The 19,397-nt window shown below is 38.8% G+C and overlaps 1 long non-coding RNA gene across 1 annotated transcript; it reads right to left on the reverse strand.

The window, feature by feature from the left end:
- Positions 1-11: 11 nt before the first annotated feature.
- Positions 12-795, reverse strand: LOC122066738. The gene is made up of 4 exons (XR_006136441.1): positions 766-795; positions 547-617; positions 316-387; positions 12-105 (listed from the first exon to the last, which is right to left on the reverse strand). It is a non-coding gene; the product is annotated as an uncharacterized LOC122066738 (long non-coding RNA).
- Between the last annotated feature and the right edge of the window lie 18,602 nt (positions 796-19,397).

Genomic DNA, 19,397 nt, shown 5'->3' on the forward strand with positions numbered 1-19,397 from the left:
ACCGTTGTATTATATGAATTAGTTCTGGATATGGGTATTGAATTCATTCTGAAATTTGGGAAAGCATTAAACGGCCACTTCCGTGGATTCCTCTCATAAACCACGCTGCTCATAGGTGTAAAGAAAGATTTAAAAAAAAAAAAGAAGCAAGAATACTCATCCAAACATAATAAGAAACACTACATTGATCATGGTAAGAGACAGGAACTCCACCATTTCCGTGGATTCCTCTCTTATGCTGATTTAATAGTAAGAAATAGATCAAAATACAAGAAAAATCGTAATAAAGAGAAGTGAGAGAGGAAAATAGCGTACCTGACTTAGGGTTTCAGCTTTTGGGAAGAAAGATGATCGAGTTTCTTCTGTTCTTGACAACGGTTGCTCTCACTTCATGGGAAACCAGGGAGTGAAGGAGGAAAGGTTGCACTGTTAGATCTTCGATTTTGAAAAAGCTCGGTTGAAATATGACTGGATTTAATGATAAGGAAAAGATCTAAATACAAGAAAAATCATAATAAAGAGAAGTGAGAGAGGGAAATAGCGTACCTGAGTTCGGGTTTCAGCTTTTGGAAAGGAAGATGATCGAGTTTCTTGGAGATTTACAACGGTTGCTCTCACTTCGTGGGAAACCAGGGAGTGAAGGCAGAAAGGTTGCAATCTTCGATTTTGAAAAACTCGGTTGAAATATGAGATTTAATGGTAAGGAATAGATCAAAATACAAGAAAAATCATAATAAAGAGAAGTGGGAGAGGAAAATAGCGTACCTGACTTTGGGTTTCAGTTTTGGGAAGGAAGATGATCAAATTTCTTGGAGATTTACAACGGATGCTCACTTCGTGGGAAACCAGTGAGTGAAGGCGTGAAATATAATGACCCTGTTAGGTCTTCGATTTTGGAAAACCTCGGTTGAAACATGACGAGCAGGTATGCGAGCATCGGCTTTGATTTTGGAAAAGTAGTATGCAAGCAGCGGCGTTGATTTTCCCCTTCTTATAATTCCAGAGTCTGGTCGAAATATGGAAAAGCGCGGTTGGCTAAGTATTTCGCGGGAAGTTGAAATATGTGAGCAGTAGCGACAGAATATAATCCGTCCCTAAATATGGGACGGTTAAAATCTGTCTCAATTGCTACATAGGTAGGGACGTCTTTCTCCTTCGATTTAGAGACGGAAAACTATCCGTCATAATAGATATAAAACTCAATTCATAGCAAAATACGTGACCAATAGCGATGGAGTATAAACTGTCCCAATTCGTAATACTTGAGACAGAAAATAATCCGTCCCTAAATATGGGACGGTTAAAATCTGTCTCAATTGCTTCATAATTAGGGACAAAATTATTTTTGTCTTTAATTGTCCATTTAGAGATAGAAAAACTTTCTGTCTTAATAGATATAAAATTCAATCGCTGACGGGACAGAAAGATCTGTCTCAAAAATTGAGATGGTAAGTTTTCTGTCCCAATTGTTAGATATATAGGGACAGCACAATAGCAACGGAAATAATCCGTCTCAAATATTGCGACGGTATAGTCTTTGTCTCAAATAATCAAAATTTAGCGACAAATTTATATATGTCTCGAATGATTAATTTAGGAGACAGAAAATATGTTCGTCTCTAAAAAAGTGTCGCAAATACCCCTTTTTCTTGTAGTGGGTTATGTATCATACAGATGTGGCTTACGTGGATAGGGCAGCTTGCGAGAGAATCTTTAGGTATGGAGGTTAGAAGACAACATAAGGGGAAACAAATTGCAAATACAGAGCAAACTTCGCGTAAGTCTAATCATATTGCTTTAGCCAAAAAGTGATTGAGGAAAGCCCTCTTTTGGAATAATAGAGGGATGAAGAAGGCAGCAACCAGGTTGGTCTTAGGAATTTTTTTGAGGGAGCATTCTCTAGAATTTTTGTGTATTGCAGAGCCTGAGGTGGAGGTGGTTGCCTTTCCAAAGATGTTTTTTAACAAGAGGGGGTTCGATTATGAGTTTATCCATAATGAGAGACCTGACAAAGTACCTAATCTTTGGGTAGTTTGGAGAAGAGGTGTTCGAAAGCCGGATATTTTATCAATCTTAGAGCAACATATTACTCTTGGCATTTCATGTTTACAGAAAAACAATGTTATTTCTGTGGTCCATGCGAAATGCTTTTATGCTGCGAGAGGGAGTTGTGGCCGCATTTAGTAGCATCGTATCCTGGTCCAAATGTGCCATGGATGGTTGTTGGTGATTTTAATGCTACACTCCAGTCGCATGAAAAACGAGGTATGGGTGCTTTCAACATGGGATCAGCTGCGGATTTTGGTGCAATGGTGGATCTATTTTACTCCCAAGACATTCCAGAAAGAAAAAATTTACCTAGCATGATCATGTCGAAAGACACTCCCATGCCAGATTTCCTTGGATTACTTCGAGAGCAACCATCGGCATTAAGCTTCACACAAATTACAAGAGGATGACAGCAAAGATAAACTAATACCATTATCTCCCAAACTTAATAAATGATTTTCTATTTAATCCTATAAATTGCATATAAATCTCTTTACTAAAACAATATCACATAATAAATTATACAGCATGTAATCGTATTATTGTCAAACCCTAGTCAATCATACATGTCTTTTACTTTTTTTTTTTTTTTTACCCATCATCAGTATAATAGTGTACAATCGTACATGTCAATAAGGATTGTACACTATTATATTGATGATGGGTCCGATTTTCAGTATGTCCATCTCTTCCTGCATAAGACTTCCATTAATTTATAAGAATTTGCATTCACGAATTTCATCAAGGAAGAAAAGTCAATGTCTTATTTTATTACTTGTGATTATTTTACATGGAAAAACAAATGGAGAAAACAAACGAATATTTGTTGGACTTGGGTGTTAAGTCGTCCCTTGTAATCTAAGGTTGGTAGAAAGTTTCCACATGACTAGGAGAAGGGGATTGTCTTCCATCATTGTCAAGAATGCATGGGATGGAGCTGATAAGAGATGTTGAGAGAGAAAACCAAAGTTTTTTTTCTAGGTTTTGACAATGGTTTGAATTTAAAATCAGAAAGGTTGAGTGGTGGTAGGATGTGAGAGGAGATGATGAAAAAAGCGAAAGGGATGAAAAGAAAAAATATGATGAACTTTGAAGAAGAAAACATTACCTGATATGTTTGGTTTAGAGAGAGAGGTTTTTTCCTTGTTTTGACCAAAGAAGAATGTGAATCTTGATCTACTTATCAGAATCCAAATTGAATAAAGATCATTAACAAATTTCAAGTGGAGGTCCCGAAAGCACAAGGAAGAGAGGGTTTAGGAAGGTTAGTGAGTTAGTCCATCAAAGAAGAGAGAGAGAGAGACCATGGATGGGACCTGCGAGGAAATTCCATGGCTATGGACGTCCATGGCAGAAAAAGTAAAATGCATGAATGCCGACCAATATGTTATACCAAAATGGAAAAACAATAGAAAAGAAGTATGCATGAAATTGTCGACCAATTTATTACCTAAAATAAAAAGAAGAATACCAACCAAATGATTTAAGTTGAGCATTAGTGGTGTATTGGAAGATAGTTGGGAACTTCTATGTTTGGTTGGGCCTCTTGGGAAAAAGAAAAAAAAAGAGTACAGGTTGTACACATAATTCACATGTCTCGACACTTTTTTAATTTTACAAAAAACGTGTCTCAATAATTCAAAGAGCAGAGGTTGATGTAGAGTTTATGCATGTTTCTTACAAAAGTTTTCTGATGATTGTGAGAAGCATTTAAAATGACATGGTCATATCACGTAAATGGTGTGGAAGGTCGAAGATGACTAATATAAAGACTTTTTATGTCTGTATATGTATACCAATCAAATTCAATTAAAGTTACATGTCACTATCTACTATCTGGGAGCATTAGCATCACATGCTTTCCCCTGAGTGCTTGCATGAAACTCTATTGAGTATATTGATTAAAATGATTGTGACAAAGCAATAGAGTACAAAAGAAATTCAAAAGCTCTTAATTAAAGCGGATCGCAATTAGGTAGACCCACAACTATGGACTGGGAGCATTACCATCACTTAAGGGTGTTAAACAATGAAGTTTAGGTTCAGTAGTACGATTTGGAAAATAACAATCCATATTCAAACTTACTCTTTACTAAGACAATTTTTGGTATGATTGCATGGTCTAATGGGCTTGAGCCTCAAGGAGCTGAATACATTGGCGATACACTTGATCACCCTCTATGCTCAGCCCATGCCGACATGATCTAAAGCTGGAATTTTACAGCATATCTCAACATCTGCCACCAGGTGTGTTTCATTTTCTAATTATTGTAATTCCTATTAAACTTTTTTATGTGTGAACCTATTGAAATTTTAACTGTTAATCTTGATTTTGTAGGAATACTATCTTGTTGATTCTGGATATACATACATGCCTAGATATATGGCTCCTTTTAGGAATATTCGATATCATCAACATGATTTTAAGCGCAGACAACCACGAGGTGCAGAGGAACTGTTCAATTTCACAAACTCATCTTTAAGAACCACTATTGAGCGGTCAATTGGCATCTTAAAGAAGCGTTCCCCCATTTTGAAGATGATGTCTTCACATGATTTTAAGACACAAGTTTTGATTGTGCTTGCTTGTGTGACCATACACAACTTTATTAGAAAGCAAACAACATCAGATTGGTTTTTTGAAATAGCAGTTTGATGATGAATGTGAAGACGAAGATAGCAATAGTGATAATGACGATGTCGTGAGTTTTACAAATGTGGTAGGTTGGACGCAACAGAAACAATGGGAAGCATATTGAAGACAAATTGCAGATCAGACTAGAGAAGCTTATCAAGATTGATAATTGAAAAAAAAAAATTTATATATATATATATATATTAGTATGGTGTTGTTAAAGCTTATTTCTAATGAACTTGTGTTTGTTATTTTTCATATAACTTTTGTATGACATTATCAACACCAAATTTTTGGAGTTGTACAATACTAAGACACATGAGGACTCTTTCTTGCATTTGGTTACCATGTGTTTGGAACATGTAAAATCCATTTAAGGTTTTTCATATGTATGAGACCCGTTCGGTTCAAGCAACCAATCCATCTTAATCAATTACAATGATACCAATAATGTGATGGTTTTCCTTTTCCAATTGTGATACATATGATCACCCATCTATATGATTTGACACAAGGTTCTTTCTGTAGTGACAAATATTTTTATGGTATTCCATGATGTGTTTGTATAAATTCTAAGAGGAGTGGGAGTGGGTGTTAGGGAATGAGGAAGGGCAAGAATCTTTCATTCCATTCAAATATACTATAGATTAAAAAAAAATTAGGGTTATATAATATATGGGCAAGAGAACCCTGTCTGCTTGAGCGGCCACTACGTCAGCGATCAGCGCGTAGGTTGTGAGGCCATACAAAGGCATTTGAGCGGGGAGTAGCACCGTCTTTTGACGCAACCTATGTCTTGATGTAGATACACGCAAATAGATAGGGTAGGGTCCTTTTCACTATAATATATTCTATATAAATAAGTGTACCAAACATATCTCTTATATAAAATCTATTATATAAATAATAACCAAATGATTACTATTTATGGTCCATAATTTATTATCATAAATAATTTCTTAAAAATAATTAATAAATACAAATACAAATCAAACCAAAGAGAGCTTATGACACAATTTTTATTTGCCTTAGTAAATAGAAATTTTTAAAATGGATAGTCACTGCCCTGTGCATCTTTTGTACTGTTTTTCCATGCTCAAGAACAACTTCGCTGGTGTTTTGGAAGAAAGGTGGGAGTTTGCTTTGGTAGGGCCCATCTCATCAATTGGATCAACTGTCCTTGTCTTTTTGAGTGTTGAGATGCGTTCTTACTAAAGAATATGTGGAGCTTTTATCCACAGCACACAAAAAAATTAATAATAATAAAAAATAAAAAATAAGGGTTTTGAGATGCGTTTTTACGCCAATGTTTGAGGATGTGTGAGTTATGCCTATTGCTCATGAGAAAATCAAAATTAATTGGAGATAAGATCTGGCCATCGATTCTGCTTTTCTAGAGTTTTTCTTTTTTAAAGAAATCGATACTGCTATATTAGTGTATTTCTTTTTTGATGGATTTCTTCTGAATTTTCTACGTCATGTGGGAAGTGAATTTACAAAAGTCTCTCGTTCCTTCATGGACAGTAGGAAACACCACCGCAGAGCTCAATAATACAGTTTCCTCTAAATCTTTCTTTGTCTCTATCTCTATTTTGTCATAATAAATAAAGTCAAGAGATTATCACTTCCTTAAAATTCCAAAATTGCCCTCATCAGATTATGCTTATGACAGCTTAGGATTATATATCCTTAGCTTCATATGGAATATCCATTACCAATTCCTTGTACGGTCCCACACTCCTACGGCCCTACCCCAATCAAGTCTACGCCAGACCAAAAAACTTTGGGAGAGTTTCCTGTTGGGAGCGTAGCCTATGCCAGCAGGAGACACCCAATGATTACTATCTGAATTCTAAACAAACAATTTCAGTAGGTGTAGAGAGGTCAAGTCAAGAAGGGGAAGGAGATTGCCACAAGAGTGCTAATATAGGCTATGCTCCCAAAAAGACTTTCTGCCATGTTTTATACACCTTCACCTTCTTGCATGAAGGGCAAAATGACCACCCTGCCACTATGACCAATGACCTAGCCTTTAGCTCCTCTCATTGGCTCCCACACTAGTGCAAGGCCCACACAACCAGGCAACAACCTTTTCCCCAAAAATTGATTACCCTAAACCCTTTTTCTTTCGGGGGCTGGGGGGGGGCAATGGCAGTGGGAGTGGTAGGGGGAGGGCTAGGTCGGGTTGTGGGTGCATGGTTTTAAGTATTGGAATCGGATTGTCCATATCAAGCAATCCAGGGGGAGGGGGAGGTCGGGTTGTGAGTGCATCGTTTTTAAGTATCGGAGTCGGATCATCCATATCAAGCAATCCATACCAATTTTGCATGTTCTCAATCCTGATACCTAGTTGATACTATATTTGATGCAATGATATGGATCAAGGGTAAAAATGTCAAAACAAATTTCTTTGTTGGTATATTAGGGGTATTTCTGTTCGATAGGAATGATCCAATACTGATCATTGATTTTCAGGATGGCCAATAACTGAACTCATACTATGCACGAAAACCATGTGTGGGGGGTAGAGGAGGGTTCTCCCAGCAAGGAGCATTGGAGTATGGTTATTAATATCGATCTTGGACAATTTACATGTATTTTTTTTTCTTTTAACTAAAGAGAATTAGATGCAAATTAAAGTGAAATTTAATAACTTAACTTTCCTTCACACATGGGCCTTGGCTTGGTGTTTGCAGTACTCAGTGGAATTTCTGTATGAGGGTTGGTCGCTTGATCAACTTCTCTCAAGTGCATCGGTGCTTGGTTTGCACTAATTTCCTTGCTTTCCAAGAAGTGTGGCCTTGGGCCCTTGTTAACTCCTCTGTGGGTCTATGCTTGGCCCCTTTGGGGGTCTTCTATGTAATGGCCAATAGGCCCTTGAACTTTGGCCAACCAACCATTAGTCGAACTATCGGAATTCTCTATCTTTATGGAATGTCACACTTTTGAAAGCGAGTAAAGCGATAAAACGAAGGGCGTACTAGCACGCTTCAGATTTCTTTGCATGTTTGGAGAGGACAACAAGTGAGGAGAGCGCAGTGAGGCTGCTGCTTTAGCAAATCCACACTTGCCTTTCAGCTTTTTCTCTGGAAGCTCCATTAGTGGAGATTTAAATAATAATAATAAAAAAAAAATCCAGTGCAACCAAACAAAACCAAGACTTGCGCTTTAAACATTTCCAGCATGCTTAGTGTTGGATGATATGAATCAACACAAAGTCTTAATTGAACATGGAAAGAGACTAGAAGAGAAATACAATAGAAAAGATTTATGCATGAATGCCAACCAATTAAGTTACCCGAAAAAGAAGCATGCCAACAAAATGAATCACGTTGAGCATTAGTGGTGTATTGGAAGATAACTGGCGAAGCTTTCTATCCTCGATTGGGCCACTAGGGGTGCAAGTTTGGCCCTGACTGCCCCGCCCTGATCCCGAATAAGTACCGACCCAAAAATTTTGGCCCTGAGGGCCAGGCTGACCCTGAAATTTTTGACCCTGAGTCAGGTCAGGGGCGGGTAAGGGTTGATATCTTTGGCCCACTCAGCCCGCCCTGAACCCGGCCCTGATTTTTTTACCTTGACTTTTGGCCCTAGTTTTGGCCCAGTCCGGCCCTGGTTTTTGCCCCTGATGTTGATCCTGGTTGTGACCCTGATGTTAAAACCCTGAATTTAACCTAATTTTATATATTGTTTGACAGTGAGTCATTGACACCTCAAAACTCCTAATATATCTTCTCACCGATCTCTCTTGCTTTTTTTACCAAGAAATTTGTAACTTTGTATTTTTTTTTATCTCCTCTTTATTATGAATATTTTTTATTTTTAAGTTTTTTCATATTTTGCAGAGTTAGGGTCAGGGTATACCCAGCCCTTGATGGCAAACCAAGGTCAGGGTCAGGGTCATCCCGGTCTGACCCTGAAAAATCAGGGCCAATCAGAGCGGGTAAGGGTTGGGCTGAACCCTGAAGGGTAGGGCCAAGGTTGAAGTTTTGCGGCCCTGAGTCAAGGTTAGGGCGAGTTTGGGCCCAGTTAAGGGGACCCAGGGTTGGGCTAGGGTTTTAAGAAACCCAGCCCAACCCCGACCCTATTGCACCCCTATGGGCCACCTTGGAAAAAAAATTGGAAAAGTCTTAAGGAGTTATTTAATATAAATCTATTTCATAGATATAAAAAAATATATATATTAACATAAATCAATAAATGGTTTCAATTTAGTTTTGAGTTTTTTGACAACCTTTCTTTTCTTTTCTCCAAAGCATGGTTTTAGAGCACGGTATTGGAATGGGTATCGGTCATCTCCAAACCGTTATGATATCGAATGTATCAGTATCAAATCACCTATATCAGATAGAAATACCCTTTCTTTACCTTAAAAATGATTTCTTTTTTTTTTTCTTTTTTATCCTTAGTCTGTATCGTTCAACCGATATAGTATCGGCCAGGTATCAAGATCGGACACTTTCCAAACTGATATGGATCGTCCGGTCCCATAACAATACTTAGAACCATGCTCCAAAGTAAGGGATAAATTTAACAAAATTACCATCAGACTTTGTCCTCAAGCAAAGTAACAGAAGAAAAAAAAAAACAAATTAACCACCCTGTACTTGGTCCCCTAGTCAAGAAACTAAATTTTACCTAACTACCCTTCTTTGTCCATGAGACAAGTAAGTAGTCATCGACCTAGTTAGCAATTCGGCCGAATAATTTGCGAATTATTCGGCCGAACCGAATTTTTCCGAATTAAATAAAAAATTTTGACCGAATCCGAATTAAAAATAAAATTCGGTAAAAAACGCGAATTTTACTAATTTGAATTTAAAACGCGAATAATTCGGGCCGAACCGAATTAAACCGAATTATTCGGTCCACTTAAACAATATTTAAAAAAAACAAAAAACAAAACGTCATATTCGCTTTTTTGACCGCTTTTTTGACCGAATCCTTAAATTAATCAATCGAATTATTCCGAATAATTCCCGAATCCGAATTTGCTAACTGTGGTCATCGATCAGAACCGTAAGCCAATCCCTATAATACCCCCTCCCTTCTCCATTTATCCTATAAAAGAACCCCTCCTCCTACCCACCTTCTCTCTCTCTCTACCCAGACCTGTCCTCCGTCCTCTTCCATTCCAAATGATACTGAGCCTACTTCGTTTTCACTATTGGGTTAGAAAGCATTTGTGTTTCTATTTGACAATTGGCTGCACAACCCATGATACGATTATCCATCTTAACACTACTGATATAGCCAAATCATACGGCTCAGTAGGGTGAGGACACGCGTCTCCCACCAGGACACGTGTTGCCCACCAGGTAGGGAGTACGAAGACTCTATCACGCTCTGTCACGTCGTTTGCATGAGGGAAATATTCCCCACAAGGAGGACAAAGGTATTGGAGCAGGACAGGGAGAGAGAGGAAGGTGGACCCCAGAAGGCAAGAGGAAACCCTAGCCCCGAAGAAGCATATAAGGAGGCCAAGAGGAAGGAAAGAGGTAAGCTCTCAGACCCTCACCATTACTCCCTTACTGAAAACTGTGCGGCCGACCCTAACTTGAGCGTCGGAGGACTAACCCCGGACAAAGCTCCGGGCCTCCACCGTCTGTGGTTGTGCAGGACCAACCCGCGGGGTTTTTTGGCAGCAACAACTATCAATAAGAGAAGACAGAATTAACCATACATTTTCTCTCCTTATTGCAGACAATATTAACGTGAACATGTGAAAGCTTGACACAAAGAAAGAGAGACTGTGAGGAGCTAGCTGACCAAGAATATTACCCAAATTAGGTAGTGACAAGGGGAGCTAACTGGCGAAACCCTGTGAGTTTAGGAGGAGAGTGGGTGAGTGGGGTTTTTTTTTTTTTCAAAAAATAAAAATAAAAATCACAGACACTTTTCCCCATTTTACAATACACCTTCAATTCTTCAAGCCGTGTTACATTCTAATGATAGTATACCGTGTTGAACCTAAACCCATTTTACTTTACACCTTCAATTCTTGGAACTTTAATTCTGGAATCTGGAGTTATGGTGTGGGGTTAGGTTTTGGACTTTATAGATTGCTACGATATCTCTTTTTCTCTCCCTCTTGTAAGGGCGGCACCCAGAGCCTCTCCAACACGGGATAGATGCGATGGGCATCCCATGGCTTGGTGCCCCTTAGGGTGTTTGTTTGGGTACTCCTAGCCATGGAATGCTCACTGCACCCCATCCCGTGTTGGAGAGGATCAGGATCCGTAAAGAAGTTGGAGAGAAAATCTTTCTTAAAAGTATAAATTTTTATTATTGAATAACTATCCATGTAGTGAAAGGTATCTTTTCTGAAAATTACAAGATAAATTCCAATTAATTATTTTATAGTTATATTGAAAAATATTTTATATAATTTTTTTTATTTACCTAAAAATTTTAATGATGAATAAAATGGTAAACATCAGCATGCTTTCATGAAGGAAAAAAAAGACAGTTAATCTTCGTACGAGTAGGTTATAGAATTATTTACAATTCGTAATTGTTTTTTTTGTTACTTGGGACCGGTCTGATTTTTGGGAACAGACCAGTGTTACAAAAAACGAATTCTGCTCCCAATATATTCGGGCAAAACATAAATCAATGAAATCAAAGTGAGTGTCATAAATTATGGCATAAACCCAATCCCCATAATAAGCTTCCCCCTTCTTCATTTTTTCCTATAAAAGACCCACCTCCCTCCCACCTCTTGTACAAGAGAATTGTCTCTCTTCTCTACCCTCCCCATAGCCATAACAGCAGCTCTCTCTTCCTTCCCACTCTTCTTCTAACCAAGACCTTCCCCTCCTCTGCTGCCCAAGATCTTCCCCACCCCCTTTGTTCACATCTTCACACCCTAACCATATGCAAGAACACAATCCACCCACTTTTTCCACACATCACTCTCCCACCCTCACAACACCATCCGAGTACACCCTTTTTCCCTCTCCCACTTCATTTTCTAGTGGACCACTTTTCTTTTAGTGTCTCTCCCACACCCACTGAAGCTCTCACAGTTTCTTCCTCCCTAGACAAGTGAGGCAAGAAAGAAAGAAAGAAAGAAGAAAGAGAAAAGAAAAGAATTGATCTTCTCAACCCCAATCTCCCTTTCCTTTTTCATTTTTGTTATTAGCATACACCTACACGTCCATCCGGATTCTCCTTCCCTCCCCTTCCCCTCACTTCTCTCTCACTCATAGTTCCTCTCACTCCTAACGCAATCCCTTTCCATTTTCTATCAAACGAAAAGTAAACGGGTGTCGGGGAATACCTCAGTATTTCCTTACAGCGGAATGGATCTGGTTGCACCACGCGTCAATCCGCACGAACAACAATGAACGAAAGGTTGCGGCGATCTCGCTAGGCAATATTCCACTCTCCAAATTCAAGGATTGCAATGGAGATCCTTGGAGACACACACTCTCAATTGGGAAGAGAGAGAAAAGAAAATAGGGAGAGAGAGAGAGAGCTTTAGAGATTAGGTCAAAACACTAATTGGCTTTGTGGCAAAAACCCTCTTATTTATAGAGAATTGGCTAGCTAGGGTTCCTAGTCCCAGTGGTTCTATGATTACCCCAAGTGGGCGACCCATAAAGGAACCGGGTCAGAGCCCAGTCCGACCCATATTGATTAACATCTCCCACTCACCCACGCAGAGCAGACAAACTCAATTGTCCATTCTAGAAGTCTCTCTACTATAGGTGTCTCATCATATAGGAAATGGAGCGTGCGACCTAACAAGATAATACTAATGTAGAAGTGCTATATCAAGCTTCCATCTAACTAACATAGCACATCACTCACAAATAATCTGGAGTACCCTAAACAATCCAATTACACCAAGTCTAGCACTCTCGATCCCTCGTGATGAGCAGTGGTGACCTTAAAACATGCAATGTGCTTATGACTATGTCGAAACGCAAATACGATAAGTTGTCATGGCAATAAGCCACAAAACAAGGGTACAATTTTGAATGATTTTCCCTAAGTCTACATGTCAATCCGACTATTCCCAACCGTTTTCCCAATCGTGTCCCGCTAGACAGCATCATCCATGATCCTAAGGAGCAAGTCAAAGTATCGTCATTGGGAATCATCTTCATGACATAGTCTCAGGTAGAGGGTATCTTTAAGATCAACTCAATTTGATCCAAGTGGATCACACAATAATAAAGAAGGGATCCATTCAGTCACTCTCACAAATGGTCGAAATAAAGCACATACAGTATGAAACGTATGCTATGGTGAAACTTCCACTAAGGTGCGCATGTCACTCATAAAATAATAAGAACACCATACAAATCGGGGTTCAGTCACACTTTCAAGTGCTTAACCTAAGTAAATCAGCCCAGTCACGCCCATGGCGTCTACCTGAGTTCTCACATGCGGCTATAAGTAGGCTACACTGAGACGTGGGATCTCTGTGTTCGACTATAAAAATGTCTCATCTTAGCTCTAACTGAGACGCCACTTAGCTAAAAAGTTGTTTGTTCATCTCGCTCGCTATTTTTAAGCGCCAAAGTGAATTTTGGCTCATCTTACTCGCTGATTTTTAAACGCTAAAGTGAATCACCCATGTGATTGGATCGATTTAAGCCTGGTGACATATTTATAAAATAAAATGTGTACACACGTGTATCACCCTAAATAATTATATGTCTCATATATATAAATCAAGAAGTGATAACAATAATGTCTAAAGAAAATGTCAAAACTCAAAATACAAATCATCCACGTCTAAGTCTCAGATTCCTAACATGAGTAAGGAAAATGTCCCGAGTAATATGCTTAGTCAATGGATCAGCCACCATACTACTCATGGAGATATGCTTCAAGACACTTTTCCTTGCGCAACTATTTCTCGAATGTAGTGATATCTGATGTTTATGTGTTTGGCTTTCCCATGGAACTTGGGGTCCTTGACAAATGCCAAAGCTGTCGTACAATCACAGTGTTCAAGCACTGCATCTCCTAAATGAGTGATAACGCCAAGGGATTATAGGAACCTCCTCAGCCAAACGACCTCCTGGACGACCGCTGAGCACACGATGTACTCGAACTCCATCATGGATAGGGTGATGCAGGTCTACTTCATGCTACTCCAAGATACATCCCCACCTCCTAGGAAAAATGCATATCCCGAAGTAGATTTGTGCTCATCTCTGTCACTAGCCCAGTCGGCATTACTGCAGCCTCTCAATCTCAAATTCAAACCACCATAGTTGAGGGTGAAATCAGTGGTTCCACAAAGGTATTGAAAGATTTTTTTTCACTGTCTGCCAATGGCATGGTCCTGGATTACTCTGATAACGACTAACTATGCCAACTGCAAAGCATATATCTGGATGTGTGCATATCATCGCGTACATCAGATTACCTATCGCTGTTGCATAGGGTACTTTAGACATTTGATTCTTCTTTTCATCTGTCTTAGGGCACTGGTCAAGACTCAAAACACAGGCCTTATCCATGAGAGTGTCAATGAGTTTAGACTTATCCATGTGGAATAGTTTAAGGATCTTCTTTATGTAAGTCTCTTGAGATAAACTAAGAATATTCCTAAAGCGATTCTTAATAATCTTAATGCCTAACACAAAGTTGGCTTCACCCATATCCTTCATCTTAAAAGTAGAGGACAACCACTCTTTAGTGGCAACAATCATCTCCATGTCATTCCCAGCCAATAGAATATCGTCAACGTATAAGGATAGAATAAGGAAACTTCCCTTGGACCATTTCATATACACATAGTCGTCCTCTTCAATCATTTCAAAACCAATAGGAGGTAATGGCATGATGAAATAAAAAGTACCACTGCTTGGACGATTGTTTAAGGCCATATATAGAACGTTTGAGACGGCAAACTTTACGTTCTTATCCTTTGGCCTCAAAACCCACTAGTTGATCCATAAAGATCTCCTAGTCTAGTTCTCTATTGAGAAATACAGTTTTAACATCCATCTGAAAGAGCTTCAAATTAAATTTTACGATAATGACTAGAATAAGGCAAATTGATGCAATTCTCACCATTGAGAGAAAGTCTCATCATAGTTTACACCCTCCTTTTGGCTATAGCCCTTCGCCACAAGGCGTGCCTTATACTTGTCAATTGAACCATCTGTCTTGCATTTGACTTTTAAAATTCATTTGTTTCTAATGGTCTTACACCCAAGAGGTAAGTCAACTAACTCCCATACCTTGTTCTTACTCATATAACTCAGTTCATCCTCTATAGCAGCTTGCCACTTATCCTTAGCAGGTGAGGAGAGCACCTCCGTAAAGAAGCAGGCTCATCCTCATCCTTTGGAACACAAATGAGAGCTTCCCCTTCAATCTTAAAACGACAACGAAAAATATGCCCACGAGTCCTCCTACGCGCTAGGGAATCCTGATGATAGTCTAGTGGTACACTCCCAGTCTCCCACTAGGCTGATGATCAGTCTCACTTTCTCTGGAAATTACAGGATGAGTTAATTCCCCACCCTAGCCAAGAATAAGTGAGACACTTTCCTCATCCTCTATCTCGAAAAGGTTGAGATCCCTGCCGGCTTCACAATGCTAGAAAAATATTTCTCAATAAATTCAATATCCCGTGACTCAATTTCAGTCATTCCTTCGTCAAGGTGTTCACCGTACATAACATAACCCTTCGAGCTATCAGAATATCTTATAAAGATGTGTTTCCTAGCTCTAAGGCAGATTTTCCAAACTTATGGGAGGTGCTGTAAACATAACCTGTTGATCCTCATGGTCGCATATGCCCTAAATTTGGCTTTATGCCCTTCCATAACTCATAGGGGGTTGAAGGAACTGACTATGAAGGCACTCGGTTAAGGACATAGGCAGCAGTCAGAAGAGCATCCCCATAAAAAGATATCGGGAGGTTGGCTTGCGCCATCATTGACCTGACCATATCTAAGAGTGTCCTATTTATCCTCTCCGCTATGTCATTTTACTGCGGAGTGCGAGAAATGGTTAACTTCCTGCGAATACCCTTCTCCTCACATAGTTCTTTAGACTAGTCGGATAGATACTCGCATCCCCAGTCAATGTGCAGAGTTTTTAAGTTCTTACTTGACTGATTCTCAACCCCTACCATGAAGCATTTGAAACAATCTAATGCCTTGTAGCGGTGAACGATCAAATACATATAACCATATTCCGAATAATCATCAATAAATATGAGGAAATAAGAGGTACCATGGCTTGACTTTACATTCATAGGTCCACAAATATCTGAGTGGACAAGTTCTAAAGGGCTGGTTAGCACAGACTGTTTTTCCAAAAGGCTTTCGATGAACCTTACCTGCTAGACAGGGCTCGCATACAAGGAGATTGACTTTAGTGAGTGGGCCTAAAAGACCTTCTCTAGCTAACCTAGTCATCCTGTCTCGCCCTATGTGTCCCAATCTAGCATGCCATGTAATAGATTCAGAATTATCATATGTATTAACTATTAACTCCATAAGAAACAGATGAAGTAGAATCAATTAAATCTAATTTAAAAAATCCATCAAGTAAGGATCCACATCCAATAAAAATACCACTCAAATAAAACTCTAAAGTGCAATCATCAATATGGAATGAATATCCTAAAGGCAATAATGGTAAAACTAAAAGTAGATTATGCTGAATATCCGGTGCATTAAACACATCGTGAAGAAGCAAGGTGCGTCCAATACGCATCTTGAGTTGATAAGTATCAACTCCTCGAACTACTTCACTGGTACCATTCCCCATGAACTTATTCAAGGATCTAGTCAGAATTTTGTGATAATCTACAAAACCCCATCGATCTCTCGTTATATGTTTTGTTGCTCCTGTATCCACAATCCAATCAGACTGTGTATGGCAACCAAAACATGGGTACAAACATATGTATAGGGAGAGTGAGATAGAAATGGTACTTTCTTCAGCTCAGTGCAATCACGAGCGAAGTGCCCCATCTTCTGGCAGTTGTAGCATTTGACTGTGGATAAATCTTTCTTTCCTCCACGCTTACCTCTTTTATGCTTGGCTGGCTTGCCTTCTTTTGGCTCCTGGTTCTGAGCCATACATTGATTTCTTGGGTTGCCCTGTCTTTTGGGCTTGAACTTGCGCTTGCCTCCCTGAGTGACTAGGGCAGTTACGTGGTTCGTCTCTTGGCGCTCTACCTCAAGTTTCACTTTTTGTGCAACATCAGCAAAATTTCTAGTGTTGTCATTGTGTGAGAACGAGTTTTATAGGGTTCCAAGAATCGGGTAATGTCCTAATGACAACTTGAACCTGATGCTCATCAGTGAGAATGGTCCCAGCATCTTTCAGCTTTCGAATCATGTCTTTCACCACCCTAAGGTGTTCAGAAATAATGTGTTTAGGATCCATCTTATACATCTCAAATTTCAAGGTCACACCCCTTAACCTTGCAGTAGATGTACCTCCAAAGTCAATGTTCAGCTGGTCCCATATGGACTTAGTTGTGGTGTATTTCTCATAATCACCAATCAGCTCATCATGCATAGCACTTAACATAATAAAACGCGTACTATGATCTTTATTTACCCACTAATTATAGGCTTCCATATCACAACGGTGCTGAGCTGTAGTACCCTTAGCGGGTTAGGTCAAATACTCAAGATAGTTCTACTCATTAAGCAAATATTGAATTTTTCGATGCCACATGTCATAGTTGGGTCTAGTCAATTTGTCACCCTTGGTGAGGTCAGCAACAACATAATTAGTGATCATATCACTACATACAAAAATATATAAGGTAAACATTAGGTACACTTTAAGAATTTGTTCCAGAAACCCTAATTAAAATTAATGGTACCTTACAACACACGATGAAACCAAAAATTTCGCTAGGCTCATAATCAAAACTCACATGTGTGGGTCAGGGACATAAAATTTGAAACGATTTCAAACAAATATAAGGAGAATTAGGTATCACCAATCTACAAAATTGCACCATACAAACGGATGCGCATGGGTCCCACATAGGAACTTGATTGGTACTTAAAGTGGCATGTCGAGGTAGTATAAGTGCGAGGCGCTTACCCTTTACAAGGCTTTTCAAAAATTAATTATATTGTCCCAAGAAATAATTACATCCTTTAAAAAAATCCTACTACATCAATCTACTGAGTAGGGAGTGCCACACTTTGCATTATACACGAAGACTATCTCTAACGTACATACATGAATATGCCCACTTTAATTAAATATCAATCATGATCTCCAACCCAGAAAAAAAAAAATATCTATGGGTCAATAGGTGGAGATCGACCACGCATGAGTGAGTCTCAAGTCAAAACCGCCATAGGAGGGTATGATGATTTGTCAATACATACACATATACATGCTAAAACACATTTCAAGGCAATAATATGTCTAGCCTAATAACGTGAATGTCGCATGTTCGAGTCATACCAATAAATCCAATATTATAAAGCAAACAACATAAACATGCATCATCATATCAACTTCAAGTAAATCATATAAAATAGCCTCCCATTTGACCTAAGTTATTGAGGGCAAAACATAATTTTAGGTAGGGTTACACAAACCCAAACCCTAAATCAGATTATAAAAATAAACCCTTAGGTATAGTTCAACAAATGAACTCTTAATCACAATCAGGTTTAAAATTTTCATGACTTATGAGTCCCAATTTATTAAAGCAAGTAACATTAAAACATGATTCATATGATGATCATTATTACAAAATAAAATATATCACTATAGCCATCCATATCATAACATATGCCATAATGATAAAATCCATCATATAAACTCAACCCACCAAATATGAATTAAATCATAATTCAAAAAGTTAGGTCGAATCGGTTTCGGCCTGGTCAGACACAATCTGATCAAGGAAAAACAACTGATCGACCCTCACAGGGAGCAAGACGATCAAAACTTGGGTTAAAAGGACATGACCGTGGTTACTGCAATGCATTCTAAGTATTTAATAGAGAGTGATATGTTAAATTAATATTATTCAACGTTCACATTCAAGTGTCATCATGACACTTAAAAAACTAAAAAAAAATCAAACCATTATTTCACCTTATAAAATAAAGCTTTTGAGAAAGAAGCTTAAACCCCCTTTTTTCACCCTGCACTAAAGCACTGGCTTTCAACGGAAAACCGAACCGAGTGAAAGCCGATGCAGTTGCTCTGTGCTCATATGAAGGGAGGTAGCCCAAGCCGAGCCGATTTGATACGGCACAATCAAGGGAGGCAAGGCCAGTGCCATGAACAGCGGCAACGGCAAGGAGTCTTTTTTTTTTATGTGGGAAAAAATGGCAATGATGCACAGCTATTACGTGATGACGCACAAAGCAACGATAAACCTCGGCTCTAATGTCAATGTTAAATAGAAAGTAAACGGGTATAGGGGAATACCTCAGTATAGCTTTTCTTGCAGCGGAATGGATCGGATTGCATCATGCGTCAATTTGCACGAACAGCGATGAACGAAAGGTTGCGACGATTTCGTTAGGTAATATTCTACCGGGTGTACAAAAATTCGTCCCTGAAATATTGTAACTATGATGACAGCGAGTTTTTTTTTTTTTTTTTTTTCCCCTTAAATGTAATTAAAGTGGAGAAAGCTCCTAATGTCAGAAATACGGAGGAATGCAAAAGAGAATGACTTCGTTCGTGCAAATTCTTGTAAGAATTATAGGTGAGATATTGATTTTCTTTTGCCTGT

This window comes from Macadamia integrifolia, unplaced genomic scaffold (genome assembly GCF_013358625.1).
Source record: "Macadamia integrifolia cultivar HAES 741 unplaced genomic scaffold, SCU_Mint_v3 scaffold2552, whole genome shotgun sequence".
NCBI lineage: Eukaryota > Viridiplantae > Streptophyta > Magnoliopsida > Proteales > Proteaceae > Macadamia > Macadamia integrifolia.